Raw genomic sequence first — 19,519 nt, forward strand, 5'->3', positions numbered from 1 at the left:
GAGGGCCAGTTTTTAGACTTCTCCTAAAAATATATACTTTGTTTTTTATTGCCCCATGAATCTGATCAAATAAATACAGTGACAAATTATATAACTATTAGAGTAGGATGAACACAAAATAAATAAGTGAACAAATAAAAACGTGGTTATCTTTGAAAAAATGAAGTGAAATGGAGAAATCCTCTTTTAAATTAATTCAATAGAAATTACAGTAGGGTGAAAACTGCAACTTTGGTGCCAACTATAAATCTACTTAATAGCAGTAGATCTTTAACAGGGTCCTTAACTTTTTTTGTACCTCTAGTCACATCCATAAGATGGGAGTAAGGTTCATAACCTGTCTCAGAGAGCTGACAGGTGAGCGAATGTTATTACGGCTGAGGGGCTTAGAGGACCCCTGAGCCAGATGAGGAAATCAGTGAGTGTTATGTTACCATAGTCACGTGCCTTACGACACTCGTCATCTGTACAATTGACCACAAGCACTGTCCTACTCTCTTTGTGTAGGAGTGATGCTCTGGTATAATAATAGAACAGGTAACAGTAAAGTTAAGTTTGATTCTAGAAGAATTTATTCAAATAAAATTCATTTATATAATACATACACACATATATAAACATATATTATATATAATATGCATGATATAATACATATAAATCTATGTAGCTTGTATGGTTTGGCAAACAGAGACAAGATGCAAATTCCTTGTTTTTGTAAAGGAGTTAAACATAGGAATAATATTTCAACTGTCTTTTGGGGAGGAAGTGGCTGTGGGCTGTAGTTCAAGAACAGAAACACTGACTGAAGGAGCCTCAGGGTGTTAACTTTCAACCATTTCATTCCACAAAAGTCCTTTAACTGTGTGCCTTTGAACTATGCTGGGCAACTTCCTTCTAGGGAAACAGGACTTGCATTTTAAAAGTTTCCAATTTACTGTTGACTGTACAGTTACCATATATCCCATAATTTAAATGTGAAGGTTAAGAATGTATGATGAGTCAGAGAAAATTAGTGAATTGGAAAGACGGACCAGAAAGGACAGAACAACACATTTTTAACCTTCAGTATTTCCCCCTAAGGGTTTTTTATAGTATGACTCCCATCTTTTTGTCCTCAGACACACTTTTCTTCCTTCAATTAATTACATTCACTAACACCGCAGGGAAGAGAACACTTTGGTTGTGACGATTAGGATTGGTAAGTATCCTCTTCATTCACAGTAGAATCAGGAAGGACACATCCGTAATGATCTGCGGTTTCATCAGTTTAGGGAAATGTAAAGAAATAAATTGCTTGGGATCATATATAATTCAGGTTAAAACTCTGGAAAATAAATGTATCAAAAAGTTTAAATAGATAAATTACAGCACAGTGAGTCTTGAACATATTTTTAAAAGGCTAGAGCAATTAAACGTTCCAGGAAAGGTTTCTATTTCCCACGTTGCTTGATTTTACACTCCTATTGGTTAAATTAATCTTCAAATTATTGATTACCAAGTAAGACTGTGAATTGGTCTTCTATATCATGAATCTAACTAGCATGTTTGTTATATCATTAATCTTGTTGGTCATTATATCATTTACTGTTCATTATAGCAAGAGATAAATTGCAGAAATGCTTAATATTGTTAGTTCAGCCTGGCTGACTTGTTTAGTGACACTAATTCTACAGAGCAGTTGGGCAAAATCAATGTCTTATGCACCATTTATATTAAATTATGCTTGTTATGTGTTTGAATCAACACTACATAGAGTTTTCTCAAGCTAATTGATCAACTCCTACAAAACAAATTAATATGATACATCAAACTTATGGAATTGTCGTCCAGAAAGAACATAATAAACATCAGTGCTGAAAGAAAACCAGTTTCCCTCTGGGAATACTGAAATTCTCAAGCCTAATCAAATGGCTAGAGAGAATAATAGCAGGCAGGATGCAAGACGTGAATTTTCCAAGATATTTTTCTACTCTTCCAGAAGGATTTAAGATAGTTACGCCAAGTGACATAACCGCACGTGTGAAACATTCACAGGGCTTGCCTCCCTCCAACCCTCCAATCAACGCTCCCTTAAGTAGTGAAGAAAAAACGCCATTTGTAAAATGTAGTAAAGAGATTTATTTCTACTACTTCATATGGTTATGGTGGTAACTATCTCCTGAAAATCGAACCCTAGTAAATATTCTGACTCATGTTTCTCCAAATTAAATTAATTGTATTATTATTATAATGTGCATCTTTTAAAAGAACAAGATGCCACATTTATTTAACGGTGCTGAATATTACTATGTTTTATAATTGTTGGCATGTGTTCATTAGTGTTCAAAAGTGTATAAAGGGTTATTTTAATAAAATAAAAATATTTTAAATTAATATTATGTCAGATTCCATCAAATAATATGTTCCTTATTTTTTATTAACATTTAAAAAATAGTCATTGTAAAGGTGCAAAATGTTATAGAACTATGGCCTTATTTAGACAAATATTATGTAAGTAAATTTAAGAAAGCGCATGTTAAATCATAAGTGTTTATTATATGTGAATTAAAGAAAACATATTTATTCCTATCTCTTTGCTGAAGTACAGTGTTAATTTAAATCACCAGGATGTTTTGAAGATAGCAGTAATAGAGAAGAGAAGGAATGGAGTACAGAATTTACAGTAAACACAGAATCAATGACTCTAGCTAAACAATTGTAACTTACTAAAGAAAAAGAACATAAGAATTCAAGGAAATCACATTAGTTTCTTTTCACTATATCTGGCATGGAAGATGACAATACAGCTATCTCTGGATGATGTTCTGTTTTTGTATGTTTAGGTAAAGCGGAATAGAACTGCCAGCTGGTAAATATATGAGCTTAGCAGAGTGAGAATACTTCCGTCATTCACTCACTGACACACCATTTCCTTGCCCTCTCAGAGTGTTCCTATGGGCTTGGATACATCCAGCCTTTAGCAAAGGACAATATATTTACCTTCGTAGCCAGTTAAAGTTTCTAGTCTGCTCTGATCAAGACGCAGTTAAAAAGTGTTATGTGCTTTGAAAGTCTCATCGTGAGTGCCTGTTCTTTGGGGGTACAGTGTGCTGTTTTTATATATAGTTTGAAATATTTTCATCAGCAAAGACAATATTTAATCATCTTTCATTCCTAATTGGAGACATTTGCTCTATTCCTAATTAAAGCTAGAGTGATTTAAAAAAAAAAAAAAAAAGTGATATGTGGCTCTGTCCAATGGCTCGTGCTTGCAATCCTAGCACTTTAGGAAGCCGAGACAGGAGTATCACCTGAACCCATGAGTGCAAGGCTGCAGCGATCTATCATTGTTGCCACTGCACTTCAGCCTTGGTGACACAGTGAAACCCCGTCTAGAAAAATTAATACATAACTATTAATATAGTCCAGAAAGAAGAAGGAAAGAGGAGGAAGAGGGGAGTAAGGGGTGAGACCGGGAGGATGGAGGGTATTTGGTGGGGCCTCACCTAATGTGCACAATGCACAGGGTCCATGTCAAATCTATTAAGAGTAGAAATGTCTTTCCACAACAAATAAGTAAGTGAGGTGAAGGTTATGGCAACCGGTTTGATGTAAGCATTCCACGTTGTATATCAAATCAGCACCTGGTACCCCCCAAATGCATTAATGTACAAAGTTATGATTTAATAAAAATATCTAAAAAATTAACAAACAGAAAGAAAATGTGTATCTCATTTCTCACTGTGTTTTTGGAAATTTTGTGAAATTATATTCCCCAAAGATACTCAATAAATCATATTAGGTAACTCAAGCATTCAAGAAAATATTTGGAAATTTTATTTTATTTATTTTTAATTTTTTTTTTGGAAATTTTATTTTTAAAAAGCTGAAAACAAACTATTGTACCACACTAATGTCACTCCTACTATTGTCATATATCTCAGCAAAAAATTGAATGAAAACCTTATAATTTTAGTTGACCTATTAAAACTTTAAGAAACTAGGCAATAAATATTTAATTTCTTTTACTTTGTTTGGTGGCTTTTTTTTTTTTTTTTTTTGCTGTTCTTGGCCAGGGCTGGGTTTAAACCTGCCACCTCCAGCATACGGGGGCAGCATCCTACTCCTTTGAGCCACAGGCACCACCCTGGTTGCATTTTTAATTTTAAAATATTACAGAGGTATACATGTTTTAGAGTGTATGTATCACTTTTGTTATTCTTGTGTTACACACGTGCCCATCACCCCGACAGTGTTCATGGTACCTGGTGGGTAAGTTTCGCCCAAGCATCTTCCCTCCTCTACACTGCACGATTTCTACTGAGTCTGACTTCCCTCTGTGCACGTGTCTTCTCATCAGTTAGTTCCAATTTAATAGCAAGTACACGCAGTGTTTGTTTTTCCATTCATTAGATACTTCACTTAAGATAATGGTCTCCAGGTCCACTCCAGTTGTTGCAAAAGGCCTTAATTCCTTGCTCTTCATAGCTGCACAGTAGTCCATGGCATACCAATGATGCATACGTGAACCCACCCATGAGCTAATGGGCATTTGGGTTGATTCCACATCTTTGCAATTGTGAATGGTGCTGTGGTAAACGTTCGTGTGTAGGTGTTTTTTTTGATAAGATGACTTATTTCCTTTGGGTAAATACCCAGGAGTAGGATTGCTTAATTAAGCGATAGGTCTACTTTTAGTTATTTGAGCCATCTCTGTATAGTTTTCTGTAGAAATCCTACCAATTTGCAGACCCACCAACAGTGTAGAAGCGTTCCTTTCTCTTTGCAGTCAAGCCATCTTCTATCATTTGGGGGGGTTTAAATAAAATCCATTACAACTGGGTTAAAAGTATATCTCGCTGTGCTTTTAATTTGCATTTTCCAGATGATTTGTGATATTGACCATATTTTCATATCTATATGTACATATAGATGTATAGATATATATTGGTTATTTGACTATCTTCTTTTGAAAAGCTTCTGTTTATGTCTTTTGCCAACTTTTTAATGTGGTTGACTCTTTTTGTGTGTTTGTTTTTTTCAGTTTTTGGCAGGGTCTTGGTTAGAACCCCGCCACCTCCGGCATCCTACTCCTTTGAACTACAAGCGCTGAATTGCTTGAGTGTAGATTACTGTTAATAGACCTTTACTGAATGTAGAGCAGGTGAAGATTTTCTCCCATTCTATGGGTTGCCTGTTTCCTCTGTAGATTATTTCCTTAGATATGCAGGAGCTTTTTAATTTAATCAAGTTACATTTATTTATATTTGTCATGGTGGTCTTCTTCCAAGATTCTTTGCCTAGGACAATATCTAAATAGTTTTTCCAACCTTTTCTATTAGAATTCTTATGGCTTCAGGCCTTACATTTATCCACCTTCAATTAATTTTTGTGGGTGGTGAGAAATGTGGATCCTCTTTCATTCTTTGGCATGTAGCTATCCACTTTTCTGGATACCATTTATTGAATAGGGCTTCTTTTCCCTGCGTGTGTTGTGGTCTGCTATGTCAAAGATTAGCTGGCTGCATGTGGATGGTTTCATATCTGGGTTCTCTGTTCTGTTCCATTAGTCTATGTCTCATTTTTCTAATGAAATTCCATTTGCAGTTTTGTTCGTATAGCCTGTGGCACAGTTTTAAGTCTGATAATGTGGTGCCTTCAGATTAGGTCTGTTGTTTAATATTGCTTTCGCTATTCAGTTTCTTTTCTAGTTCTGAAAAAAAAAAAAAACTATAGACTTAGTTTCTTAGATCTGTGAAATTTGATATTGGTATTTTGATGTGATTGCATTAAATTTGTAAATCACTTTGGGTAGTATGCTCATTTTAACATTTTAACATTGATTCTACCAATTGATATATTTTTCCATTGATTTGAGTCATCTGTGATTTCTTTCCTTAATGTTTCATATCTCTGTGTAAAGATCTTTCACTTCCTTGGTTAAGTATATTCCTAGGTATTTTATTTTATTTATAGCTATTGTGAATGCTATTCAATCTTTGATTTGGCTAAACTTGACTGTTAATGTTGTATAGAAATACAACCGATTTGTGTAAATTGATTTTATTCCCTGAGACTTTGTGGAATTGATATACCAATTCTAGAAGATTTGAGGGGGTTGGGGGGATTTTATAGGTATAAGATCATGAGGTCAGCAAAAAGCAATAGGTCTTCCCTTCCTTCCCATTTGGATACCTCTTATTTCTTTCTCTTGTCTGATCGCTCCTTCTAGGAATTCAGGAATTGTGTTGAAATCTAAGTGGTGACAGTAGGCACCTCTGTCTTTTCCAAGTGCTTAGTGGAAATGCTTCCAACGTTCCCCATTCAGGATGATCTTGGCTGTGGGTTTATCACACATGCTTTTATAGTCTTGAGATACATTCTTCCTATACCTAATTAATGGAGGGTTTTTGTCATGAAAGGGTGCTGAATTTTATAGAATGTTTTTTTGCATCTATTAAGATATTCATGTGATCTTTGTTTTTGCTTCTGTTCTGGTGAATCATTTATTTATTTATGTGTGTTGAATGATTCTTGCATTTTGGGATGAAGCCCATTTGTCATGGTGAATTATTTTTTTGTGTGCTATTGAGTTGATTTGCTAGAATTTTGTTGAGGATATCTGCCTCTATGTTCATAATGAATATTGATCTGTGCTTCTTTTTTTAGTAGCACCATTTTCTGGCTTTGATATCAAATTGATACTGACTTCATAGAATGAGGCATGAAGTATTTGCTCTTTCTTAGTGTTATGGAATTACTTGTGTAATATGGGTACCAGCTCTCCTTTGTAGATCTGGTTAAATAGAGCTGTATATTCACCTTGTCTGGGGATTAAAAGGATGTTTTAAGTTGAGCTTAAGATACATTGTATGCATAATTTAACATTTAAATAGCATCTAACTTCAAAACTTTAGGAATATAGTAAGTATATTTACCAAAAAATGACCAAAATATGTCTATATTTTAAAATCAGTAAATGATAATTGAAGCTGTATATGAGAAATTCTATAGACAATATAGAACATGATATTGAATTAATGGCACCTCTATATAACTTTTACAATAAAATATTAACATCCCTATTTACATAATAACATAAACATAATGGGATTTTATAGAATTCTTACTTTTATTCACCATAAAATTTTTGCAGAAGGCCAAGATACCGTAACATTTTATTTCACAGTGCCTGTGACCCATGTATCTGATTTATAAACATTATAGTATGGTCAAATAAACTAGATCATTAGAGCTTCATATATTATTTTTATTCCCTATAATATGCTGATCATTATGACTTGCTTAAGCAAACTTTCTAAATATAGACTTTCTTTTTTATTAACATGGTTTCATTAAATATGAAGCAATATATTGATAAATAACCAGTATTATCTTTATCTATCTTAATAACATTAAAATTCTGGAAAAGGAAAGAAAACAAAATTGAGGTTTATTTCAAATTTGTGTGAATATTGTATACCACATGGATACAATGATGGAGAGCTATCTGTTCCTCACACAGCTTGGCACACAATTTAGGGTTTTGTTTTAGGCTATAAATTGCAAAATCTGAAAAAATTGTCTTTATCAATTAATTTATTCTTTTGTTCTTGTAATGAAGAATGTGGAAAAGCCCGTCTCAGACTGGTGAAATTACTCCACACTGATGTCAGAGATGGAGATCTGTTGGTGTTTTATTCACACTCCTCATTCATGAGAATTCACTGATAATTCCAAAAGGGTTTCTAAACTTTTTCCTTTCTTTTTTCCTCTCTCTCTCTCTCTCTTTTTTCTTTTTTCTTTTTTTTTTTTTTTTAGGCAGAGTCTCACTCTTTTACCCAGGCTACAGTGCTGTGGCATTGGCCTGGCTCACAGCAACCTCAAACTCCTGGGATCAAGCAATCCTTTTGTCTCAACCTCCCATGTAGCTGACACTACAGGCACCCCCATCATGCTGGCTGCTTTTTCTACTTTTAGTAGAAATGGGGTTTTGCTTTACTCAGGCAGGTCTTGAACTCCTAATCATAAGCAATATTCCTGCCTTAGCCTCCCAGAATTCTAGGATTACAGGCATGAGCCACCGGGCCCAGCATCTGTCAACTGTTGGGCATTACGTTAATTTTTCTGACAGAAAAAAAGAGCCAGGAGAAATGCCACACCCCATCCTGCCGTCCATCCCTACATGCATCGTAAGGAGCTTTGTTCAAAGACTCAATCAACAATTTTTATTATTTCACATAGGGCAAAATTGTGCTATGTTTGTATTCTCATCTACAAATATCTACAATGAAAACTAGGAAACACAGCATATTTCCCTGTGATAAAATCAGGGCTATTTTTCTCGATTGTAAGGAAAACATGGATATTCGTAAAGGAATTTAAAATATTTGCCTCAGTCTGTGCTGCACTTTTACAGAGTAACTGTATCATAGATAAGACTGTATTAAGGTCATTCTGAGGGCACACTCTGCCCCGAAGTCAGAGTTCTATCTGAGGAAAGGTTATTGCTTCTGCATAGCACCGTCTTAGAGGAGAATCCTCATGGCTGCCAAAGTCCGGCAGAGGAAGTTGATTCCTTACTCTGTCTCGCTTGTGTGTGTGACATTGGGCAACCAGTGAGGCCTTAGTGGGCTTACACTGTGGGTGAGTCGATCAAATTAAATAGTAACTATCACGGCCATGACACATTCTCGGTACTCTCCTCTTCCTATCTTATCTCTGTCTCATCTGGTCCAGATTAACCTTTAAATCTTTCCTTCTATAAACTGATAAAATACTGTTTGAAAAAGTGCCATGAGAATAGAAAATGTTTCACAGTGAAATTGCTGTCTTCATCAATATTATCGTGAAAGCCCAAAGTTGGAGGTTGCTGTGAGCTGTGACACCATGGCACTCTACCGAGGGCAACATAGTGAGACTCTGTCTCAAAAAAAAAAAAAAAAAAAGATTTTCATTATTATCACCAGATTCATCAAATATGGAAATCAGAACTGTTGAGTATTTTAGTATGCCCATTTAGCATGACATCATAACTGACAGTCTTTGAAACTCAGAATTAACTTATAGTAGTTTTTAGATAGTTTTCTTTCTCCTGGAATGTTTGTAGTCCTCTTGAGCCAAATTTTCTTGTAGCTATTATTGTTCTCTTCTCTTTTGGACATATCTACTTAACAAATATCCACTAAGATTATTATTAAATATTATATTATCATAAATATAACATTGCATCAGATTATGATATTAATAGTATATTAATATTATGATATTGTATCTTAGTGAGTCGATCTCAGGGAAAATCACTTAAAATGCATATTACATTTAAAGAAAAAAATGTAAAAGTTTGCCTAGTACTTCTTAATTTTTTTTTTTTTTTGAGACGGAGCCTCAAGCTGTCACCCTGGGTAGAGTGCTGTGGCATCACAGCTCACAGCAAACTCCAACTCCTGGCTCAAGCGAGTCTCTTGCCTCTGCCTCCTAAGTAGCTGGGACTTACAGGTGCCCGCCACAATGCCTGGCTATTTTTTGGTTGCAGCCATCATTGTTGTTTGGCAGGCCTAAGCTGGATTCGAACCCGCCAGCTCAGGTGTAGGTGGCTGGTGCCTTAGCCGCTTGAGCCACAGGTGCTGAGCCAGTACTTCTTAATTTTAAACCTCTCAAACACTCTTAACTTCTTGTGATAGTATGTGTTTGTTTTAAAATATTTAACACTTCTTTGAAAATGATTTTCCATGGTCATATTCAACATTAAGCGGAACTATTTAGGCTTTTTTCCAATGTTATACAAAATTAAATTACATATGCGTGTTCTATTCTAAATAAAGAGTGAAAAAACCCAAAGAACACATAAAAGAATAAAACAACACAAAATAATGTATTTAATGTCAGAGCAAGGAGAGAGAGGCAATCACATATACAATAAAAATGAGTGGGAATGAATTTCACACTAAAATATTATATTATTAAAAATAAAATGTAAATATATCATAATATCACAATAATATTAAGCATCCAGCACACAAAAATATTTGCTTATTTCCTGAACAAAATATACCATTTGATGTTTGGTGAAGCAGGAGAAAGGAAGGATTCTGCAATATTCAGGATAATATGTTTATATTTCATTTTTTTTCCTCCCAAAGTCTTTCAAGCCTCTATCTCAGCCAACTACACCTGACACTGAGGTTTCTTTCCCTGCTCCCCTTCACAGATTCTGATTTAGGTGGTCTTGTCACTCGCCTCAGCAGACTATGCAAATCTTCATCTCAGAGATTTTTCTTGGACAATTTGTACTGCCCTGGTCCAATTTCAAGGGCTGCTTTAAATGCAATCCTCCGGAGGATAGCTCTTTATACCTACTGTCCTTGGTATAATTTTCTGCCTCAACCACTCAGTTCCCCCACAAAATATTCTACCTTACAATGTTTTCATTGCTGTGTCTCTCTCTTGTCTCAAAAAAACAAAACAAAACAAAACAAAACACAAACTTTACAAACACATATAACTTCCTATTCTCTAGGAAAAGTGCATAATCTATTCAGGTTTATTATTCCTAATAATATAGAGAGCAATTTCAGCAAAAACAAAACTATGGGCTAACTCTATAAGACAGAGTGAAACTACGAAGGAGGGATCATATTTAAATGGTTAGTGAAAAATTAAAGAAAAATCCCAACGTCTAAATTAGCATTGTTCCAAACATCATTTGTATGAAAAAAGAACATAAATGTGTGATCTCTGGTCTTTCATGAACATTAGGCATCTTCAGATTCCCTGAGCTCCAAACAAATGGAACAAGACTTGAAATCCAAAAGAAATAACAGATTCCACCTCTCCTTCATTTGGCTTACTTGACAGATGCCCTGTGAGGTTATATTTGTGGTGGGCAGATAAGATGAATTTTCTTCATATGTAAAGCCACTATATCTGAACTTTGCTTTGGCATAACATATAAAACAGGAAACTCATCAACTGTGTAAATTCACATTGATATAATTTTACTCCAGATGGACTGAATTAGCTCAGAGTAACAAGCAGTGCTGCTGTGGCTCTGGACATGTTCTTATCTTGTCTCATCTTGATCTGGACACAGAGGTGTCCTGCACTGGGCATGTGCAGCTCTTCCCTTTGTCACAGTAAAAAAAAAAAAAAAAAATGCATTTAATAAAAATTTCCACCCAAATGGGTGAAACTGAGAAAGGTGTCGTAGAATACCAGTGTCAAACGCTCTTTATTCTTTTGTGTCTTCAAAATTTGGAGAGAGGTCATTCAGAAAGGAAATAAGTGATATTGACATGAATTATTCTCCCTTTAGGAGTTGGAATGTTAATGATTGATGAGAATTTTTGGTCACAAAATAGTCACTTTGGGTGATTGTTAAGACTAATTGGAGATAGTCATGGACCCGGAGCCATATGTAGTTGTTTAAGGTTTCTTTTAGAAGCCATAAATTCCTCTCTGTTAATATTGCAATCCTAACAATAATTTGGCCCAGTAAGGAGAAAGCCCAACCTCTTTGTTCCTGTTCCTGTCCCTTCGGTTTTGGTTTTGAACAATTGATTTAGGCAAATGTTCAGCGACATGTAGCTCAACATCCTCTCCCTTGGACTCTGTGATATCGTAGGGTTTTGTTCAAATGATCATAATAAGGGATGATTCCCTAGACATTGGCTTAACTTTTTTTTCTAATATATACCACATTTTATCATTTAGATACTTTCTTATGGTAAAACTACATCTGTTACGCTTATCACTGAAACTTGTCTCGCCTCTTTAACAGAGATTTAAACAATCTGGAGTATGAATAATAAAAGTCTGCTAAATTAATCATAGATCTTGCTTTCCTCTTCAGTTATAAAAGGAAAAATGAAAGCAGTAAAAAGTTGCCATGTGCTGTATAAAATCAGACCGTTGTTAGGCATTTTTTAAATCTACAATACATTCAGCAAAAGCTGCAATCTCTCTTACCACATTGATAGTTATTCATTATATATAATATTTGACAAATATTAATCAAAATAACAAATATGCCATTTTTCAGTCCTTATACATTCCACTAGAGGTCCTTTTTTCATAAATTACACACTGTCTTAATTGCCTATTTACTATTAGTTCAAATATTATTGAAATATTATTCACTCGTCCCTTTTTCCTTTTTCTCCTGTTTTACGTCCCTCCTTTGTTTCTTTCTCTCTGTCTTATGATACTGGAATAACTTTAGATATTTCTTCTCCTAACTCATCATTTAATTCAAAATACTCTTCACTCCTTTTCAATTCTTACAGAGCCTACCAATAATCTTAAGACAAATATTTCCATAAAAATCAGGCCAGAGGGTTAATGGTTGAGAGGAACACTCAGCCAAGGCTTTTTACCAGAATCTCCAACAGCTTCTTGCTTTTGGAAGGCTACTGTGTCTTAGCCATGAACACACGTCTCACATTTTTATCAATATATTCTTATTTTCTCTTGTTTATATTCAAGTAAATTTCAGATGTAATTGGTGGTAAACAAAGATAAAAATATTTGCCTGTCTGGGAGTCTCCATGCGTTGCCTTCATATTGAAGAAGAGTTGGATTTGTTAAATTTCTTTTCATTGTTTTTTAACTTTTCCACCCCTCAGAAATTTTTTTTTTTTTTTTTTGAGATGGAGCTTCAAGCTATCCCCCTGGGTAGAGTGCCATGGCATCACGCTCACAGCAACCTCCAACTCCTGGGCTCAAGCGAGTCTCCTGCCTCAGCCTCCCAAGTAGCTGGGACTACAGGCGCCCGCCACAACGCCCAGCCATTTTTTGGTTGCAGCCGTCATTGTTGTTTGGCGGGCCTGGGCTGGGGATTTGAACCCGCCACCTTAGGTGTATGTGGCTGGCACCTTAGCCTCTTGAGCCATAGGCGCCAAGCCCACCCCTCAGAAACTTAAAAAGGAGTTATATCTTCTCTTTATTTGGGATCTTCGGAGTGTTAAACCAGCTATTTAGAAATGTGATTTATTTAATCTTTCTCTTTATTTTATAGACACTTACAATCAAAATTTATATACCGTGTTTTAATCAGAACAACTGATATGATTATTTCTGTGTCTCTCTTTTCCTCGTGCGTGTGTCTTTGTTTTTCTGTTTTATCTGTATTCTTGGATGTTTCTTTAACATTGTATCATACACTTTTTAAAGAATTTATTTCAAAAATAATACTTTTAATCCCCAAGGTGTATCTATTATCTGTTGAATAGTTTTATCTCCAAGTCTCCTTTTCACCTTCTCAAAATTACAGATGTTATGTGCTGCAAAGTCTTTTCACATTTTCATTTAAACTTTTCTTTCTAAAGATCTTGTTTCATCAAACATCAAAGGGCTTTTTTTTGCACGTTCTTTTTTTGTGATATATATTCTTCTCCTTAATGTATGCTGTGTGGTGATTCTTGATGAAGCATTAAGAATATAGTATGGTTGGGCAGTGCCTGTGGCTCAAAGGAGTAGGGTGCCAGCCCCATACGTTGGGTGGTGGGTTCAAACCCAGCCCTGGACAAAAACTGCCAAAAAAAAAAAAAAAAAGAATATAGTATGGTTAAGGATGAAGACTTAATGTTGATTTTTCTGTGTGCCTTGTGTGGATTTTTTTAGTGATTTTTCAAACAATTTTGTTTCCAGTTACTTGTACCCTAGGAAAGGGAAATAAACTAGTTGCTTTTGTGGGCATGGAAGTAGAGTGGGCAAGGACTGATGTTTCCTCACATTATGATCAAAATGGAAGCAATTCATGGAAAAAAATAAAAAAGACTTTAAGTTGATGTGTAAAAAGTCTCACTTTCACTCTGCAGATGAATTAGGAGACCACTCCTGGGGAAAGGTTTAATGATGCTGTACAATCCCATGGTTATTAGAAGCAGTAAAATGAATTAAGTACACATTAAGAGATATGTTTAAGATAGATTTTTTTTTTTTTTTTTGAGACAGAGCCTCAAACTATCCCCCTGGGTAGAGTGCCGTGGCATCACAGCTCACAGCAACCTCCAAATCCTGGACTCAAGTGAGTCTCCTGCCTCCGCCTCCCAAGTAGCTGGGACCACAGGCACCTGCCACAATGCTCAGCCATTTTTTGGTTGCAGCCGTCATTGTTGTTCCATGGACCCAGGCTGGATTTGAACCCACCACCTTAGGTGTACGTGGCTGGTGCTCTAGCTGATTGAGCCACAGGCGCCAAGCCAAGATAGATTATTTTAAGTTTCTGATTAATATGAGAGTGCATATGGTTAAACTACACTGCTTGCATGAATAAGGCAATGTCTAAGTTATAGCTGTATCCCTCCCACAGAAAATGTGCTGTTCATCTCACATAGTTCCCAGTGGCAAGGAACTCACTGATTCCCCCACTTCTTGGATTCCACTGAGTTTATCACTCACATGAGCACAATGTTGATGTTTATCTACAAGTTTCAAATTGAGCACATGTGATGCCTGTCTTTCCCTTCCAGAGACACTTTACTCAGGAGAGTGTTCTCCAAATCCATCCAGGTTGTAACATAGGCTACAAAGTATCTGTCTTTGATGGCTGTGTAGTATTCCATGATGTACATGTACCACAACTAGTTTGATGAAGGTAACTTAGATCTTAAATTGTGAACAAGTTTAAAAAAAAAAAGAAAAGAAACATAAAACAATTTCATTTATGTACAAGAAAAAGAAAACATGCAAAAATTCTACTAAACATTTTTTCATACATTTTTGGTTAGCATACAGGTTCAAAAATACCTCTACAAGTGTCTTGTGGGTTGAAACTAATACGAATTGGAAAAAAGATAAGAGAGCATAAAATAAAGAATGATTAAAGAAGTAAATGTGTGCACCAAAATAAGAGTAGGGTGTTGAAAAGATAGATGACGTGGCTGATGAGAACACGGAGTCTGTTCAACTCTGCATCCTCGGTCGCATTTTTTAGGAACAAAAGGGATGGAAGTGATGTCACTTCCTGGGAGGCTCCCATGTGCCTCCATAAAGGATTTATCTTCTTTTATGATAAATATCTGTATTAAGTACTCCTCAGTTTATCAAGAATGACGCTTCTAGTATGATTTTTCTGTGTGTTTGTTTGCTTTTTACTTTGTTTGCGATAAAACCTAAGTTTCCGTAGCCAGGAGCAGGGATACCGGGAGCGTGGCACAGGGATGCTGCGGGTGTCAGTTAGTCCCTCCTCGTTCTCTCTGCTTCCTATGCTCTTGTTACCGGTGCTGCTGGTTTTGGACCAGGCTTTCCCTTCTTCCACAGCAGCTGGGTGGTGGCGGCTTCTTTGCTCTTTTCTCCTGTAAAGTAACAATTCATTTTCTGTCTTCTAGAAATGTGTTGAACAGGTTTGCTCTCTCAGACCACGACTCGATGCCAGCAAGCCCCCATGCAACACCATTCCCTGCTATATTTGGGGCTCATTCAAGTGCACTTTAATTTCACCAGGACCTGAAGGAGTCGGTAGGTCAGTACGTCCTCGGGAACCTTCTGTTGGTCACCCCTTTATTCCTTCTTCAGTTTTTTTTTCACTTGCAATTTACTTGTTAGAATTAATAAAATCCTAAATAATAATTTATTAACAATTAATACAATTCTAAGACCCACACTTCCCCTTTCATTTTCCTTATCTTCTCTTCCTCCCTGTTCCCCTGATAAAACTGAATAAAACGTCACTTCATCTTGGCCTTCTCTTGACCGTCCACGCCTGTCTGTATCAAGTGTCAGTGACCCACAGCAGCTTTGAAAAGCCTTATAGAGAGGTCTCTATGGTCGCAATGAAAGAACTTTTCTCCCAAAACAAATGGTGGTGCCTGAGCACACTAGGTGTGGGGTCTTGGGTTGGTTTCTTCCAATCCTGGAGGCCTGGGGCAGCAATTATAGTAGATGCCCATCATTCAGATAATGGCACAACTGACACCCATCCAGATTCTTCCTTACAGAACACTAGGCCATCTGGCCTCAGACGCCGTCTTTCAGAATAGACTTCCTGAGACTTCTAACATTTCTGGGGAATGGGTGTTTATTATTAAGTACTAAAGTGGCTGAGGTAAGAGAACTAGTGGCATTAGAAACACAAATTGCCACTATTTTTTCTTCTCCATCATCAATTTTTAAATTAAAGTAAAATTAGACTTAGACTTGTGTTATTTTATTTATTATTATTTCTTGATAAGCAACTCAACAAGTTCCAAAGTGAAGAATGAGTTATAAATTTATATATATAACTTAAAATTTTAAAATTTTCTTTAAATGAGTCTTTGTTTTTCTCTCTCACTCTCTCTCCTCTGTCTTACTCTGCCCATTTGGAATATAACGTATATCACTAAAAAATATGCTGCTAAATAATATCTTAGGCATCAGTGATTTATGAATTGACAAGGCCTCCTGGGGGGTCTCTGGTCATATCATATGTTCTCCCAAACACTTATGGAAAAAAAAACTTATCTTATTAAATAAAATAAACAGTAGCTTCAACTTTTATGGACTGTTCCCTTCACTCAGATTATCAGCGGCATATTTTTATTAACAAAATAAATAGGAAAAACAATCTGAATTCTTTGTGGAATTGGTGCTGTTTCCCACTGTCTCCTGTTTATTATTATTTTTTAAAGAATGTTTCTTCCTGATAAAGTATATATAAATGCTTGCCTGTGGTTAGCCCTGACATGAGCCTTCACTGCTTCTAACACGGCTTTTCTTTTCCCTAATTTAGGGAGCAAAAGTCCTCCTCAAAGCGTGCCAAGTTTAAGATTCCATCACCTCCCTGTAATGATGCCTTTTGTTCTAGCAGCTGAGGTCCATTACTCTTTGCCTGCCAAAGATAGCATTTTTGTCCCCATCCACGGCATACTTTTCTCTTTCTTCTTCTTCACTCACCTTTTTTTCCCTTTTTTATAGGTTAAATTGGCTCTGTGGTCTAATGAATACGCACAGGCTGGCAAGAAAGAGCCATTTATCCAGAGGGCTGAGCCAGCTGTAAGTACAGAGCTTTCATTTGATCTTGAGGACGTAGAACAAAGAGTTACTAATATTACACTAATCCTCACAGTCAGGTGGGAAGCATTTTAGGAATCCCTGGAAATGTGGAATAGATTAGGGACACCACTGAAACTAGCAGCACGTTGCAGTGGGAAACACCTACGTGTAGGATCCGGGAGAAGGGAGGCAGCTTGTCGGAATCGGAATAGAACTGGGTATGTTAAAGAATTTGACCAGGTGGGAAGATTCAGTTTTTTCTACTTTTCTCAGGAATTATACTTTGAATTTTTAACTTGAAAAGGCACAAGAATAGCTAGGTTATGATTACAAATAGGTCTTAAGGGTAAGGAGAGCTTATTGCAATACTTTATTTTAGCTCCCAAAGCAGCTTTTGTTTCTTCCTTTCAAAATTATGTTTTATGCTGGGTGCAGTGGCTCTCGCTTGTAATCCTAGCATTTTGGGAGGCAATTGTGGGTGGATCACCTGAGCTCAGGAGTTTGCAACCCATCTGAGACAATTAAGACCCCCCTCTCTACTAAAACTAGAAAAACTAGCCAAGTGTTGTGGTGGGCACCTGTAATCCCAGCTACTTGGGGGCTGAAATAAGAGGATTACGTGAGCCCAAGAGTTTGAGGCTGCCGTGAGCTGTGAGGCTCCAGCACTTTACTTAGGGGACTAAGTGAGAAAGAAAGAAAGAGAGAGAGAGAAAAGATAGGAAAGGAAGAAGAGAAATTTGTGTTTTATAATGAGTCTTCATCATCATGATTTAAGAGACAATGTTTCTATTTTAGATATAAAATAAAAGCAAACAAATCAAAACATAAATATTGACTAATATACTGAATATACTATATGCTAATATACTAAACGGAATATAAACAAATAGTGTGACCAATCTAAGTCAAATGCATTGTCAGAAATAGAAAACAAGTCACACAAATTGTATTCCACTTCAGCATTATTTTTACCTTGATCTTATGTCCAAATATATAGGGCTGTTTCCTGCACTCATTAAATAGTTAGCTAGCTACATATTTGGATGTCTTTAAGTTAAACATCCCATTTACAATATCTCAGCCTCTCTTTACCACGGCACTTACCTGAGCCCAGGCAACCGCCCAACCAGTGACTGAAACTTGAAACACGTACTTTGTTTGGCGGGATGTGTGAGATCTTAAAATATTATATTTGCACATTCTGTTTTCCTTGTTCTTTACTTTGTGCCTTGAATTTCAGTCAAGTTGAATGTCCTAAATCTGTGGTCAGCTTTCAGCTGTTTATCCTCACAGAAAATTCAGTCCAATTAATTAGTCAAAAACTGCTCTACTGTCTATGAGCACTTCCTGGCCACACTTTTCCTGGTGTCCTCCTGAAGGGCATTGGCGACATTCACATCAGGGCCTGAGGGCCGCAGTACACACAACTTGGGTTGAGGTCTGAAGACATTAGCCCTCTGGAAAGCATCGCGTTGATTGCTCATATGTGCTGATACTAAAGAGTTTTTTGATCCTCTTAAAATTCTAAGTCAGATATAGAGGCGGTGACATAGGCCCCTCCTCTGCTCTGGCTGAACTGAACTGAGCCTTTATGTCAGCCTTTCACAAACTCCTGAACATCATCCTCCAAGCAGCCGGTACTAACTGTTCAGTTTCTGTGATGAAATAAAAACTATTTGACGGCCCTGCTACAAATAATGGACATCACTGGGCTTAGAAGTGGAGAGATGAATAGTTTTTGTTACAAGTTATTAAGTCGGAACGACTCCCTGACTGAGTTTCCCAGCCTCCTCTGCAGTCCCACCAAACTCCAAGGACCAGCCACTTCCACAGTGAGCAACGTCAAACTGTTTCACTCTGGAGAGAAGAAGTGTTGCTGGACAGGGGAGGAAGACAACCAGCTTTTAGAACAAATTCTGCTCTCGAGGCCGCCGCTTCTTCATTTGTCTAAGTAGAGAGTCTGTCTTTAATTTTTATCAGCCAGAGAGTTCTGTGTAGGCCCATAGTACCAAGGCTTAACGCCAAGGCAATGGCTTCCGGGAGATTCTAGAATAGGACTTCACATTTCTTCCTGCAGAGATGCTGATGCACTTTCGTATGTTTTTATGGGTTAGCTGTAAGCAGAATTCAAAGAAATAATTGTGTAATTATTTAAAATGCGTGATATTAATTATTATCATGCTTATACCCCTGCTATTTGTGGTGAAACTGAGTTGCTTTTTTGTCCTACAACGCTCTCTCAAAAGGAAACTATGCCTGTGGGTGAAATTATGCTTTTGTTAATAAAGCATTATAATAACTCTTTGAAATATATATTTGTGCCAAAGTCAGTCTGTCTATACACACATGCTGAATACAGCGGGGCCTGGAAGCCAGAGAATGAATCAATTTCGTTCCAAAGAGCTACGGAATTTAAGCTCTAGTCCTGGACTCATGAAGGCAAAGGAAAGTGGAAAGGATTGTCATTCATGTTGAGAAAATATTTCCTGTTATTTTGAGTTCTTCGTGGGAAAATATATATGATATACTATCAAAGAGTAGTAAAGCATAAAAATTACACCTGTAT

The sequence above is a fragment of the Otolemur garnettii genome, unplaced genomic scaffold, assembly GCF_000181295.1.
Source record: "Otolemur garnettii isolate 467f Iridium unplaced genomic scaffold, OtoGar3 scaffold00030, whole genome shotgun sequence".
NCBI classification, from domain to species: Eukaryota; Metazoa; Chordata; class Mammalia; order Primates; family Galagidae; genus Otolemur; species Otolemur garnettii.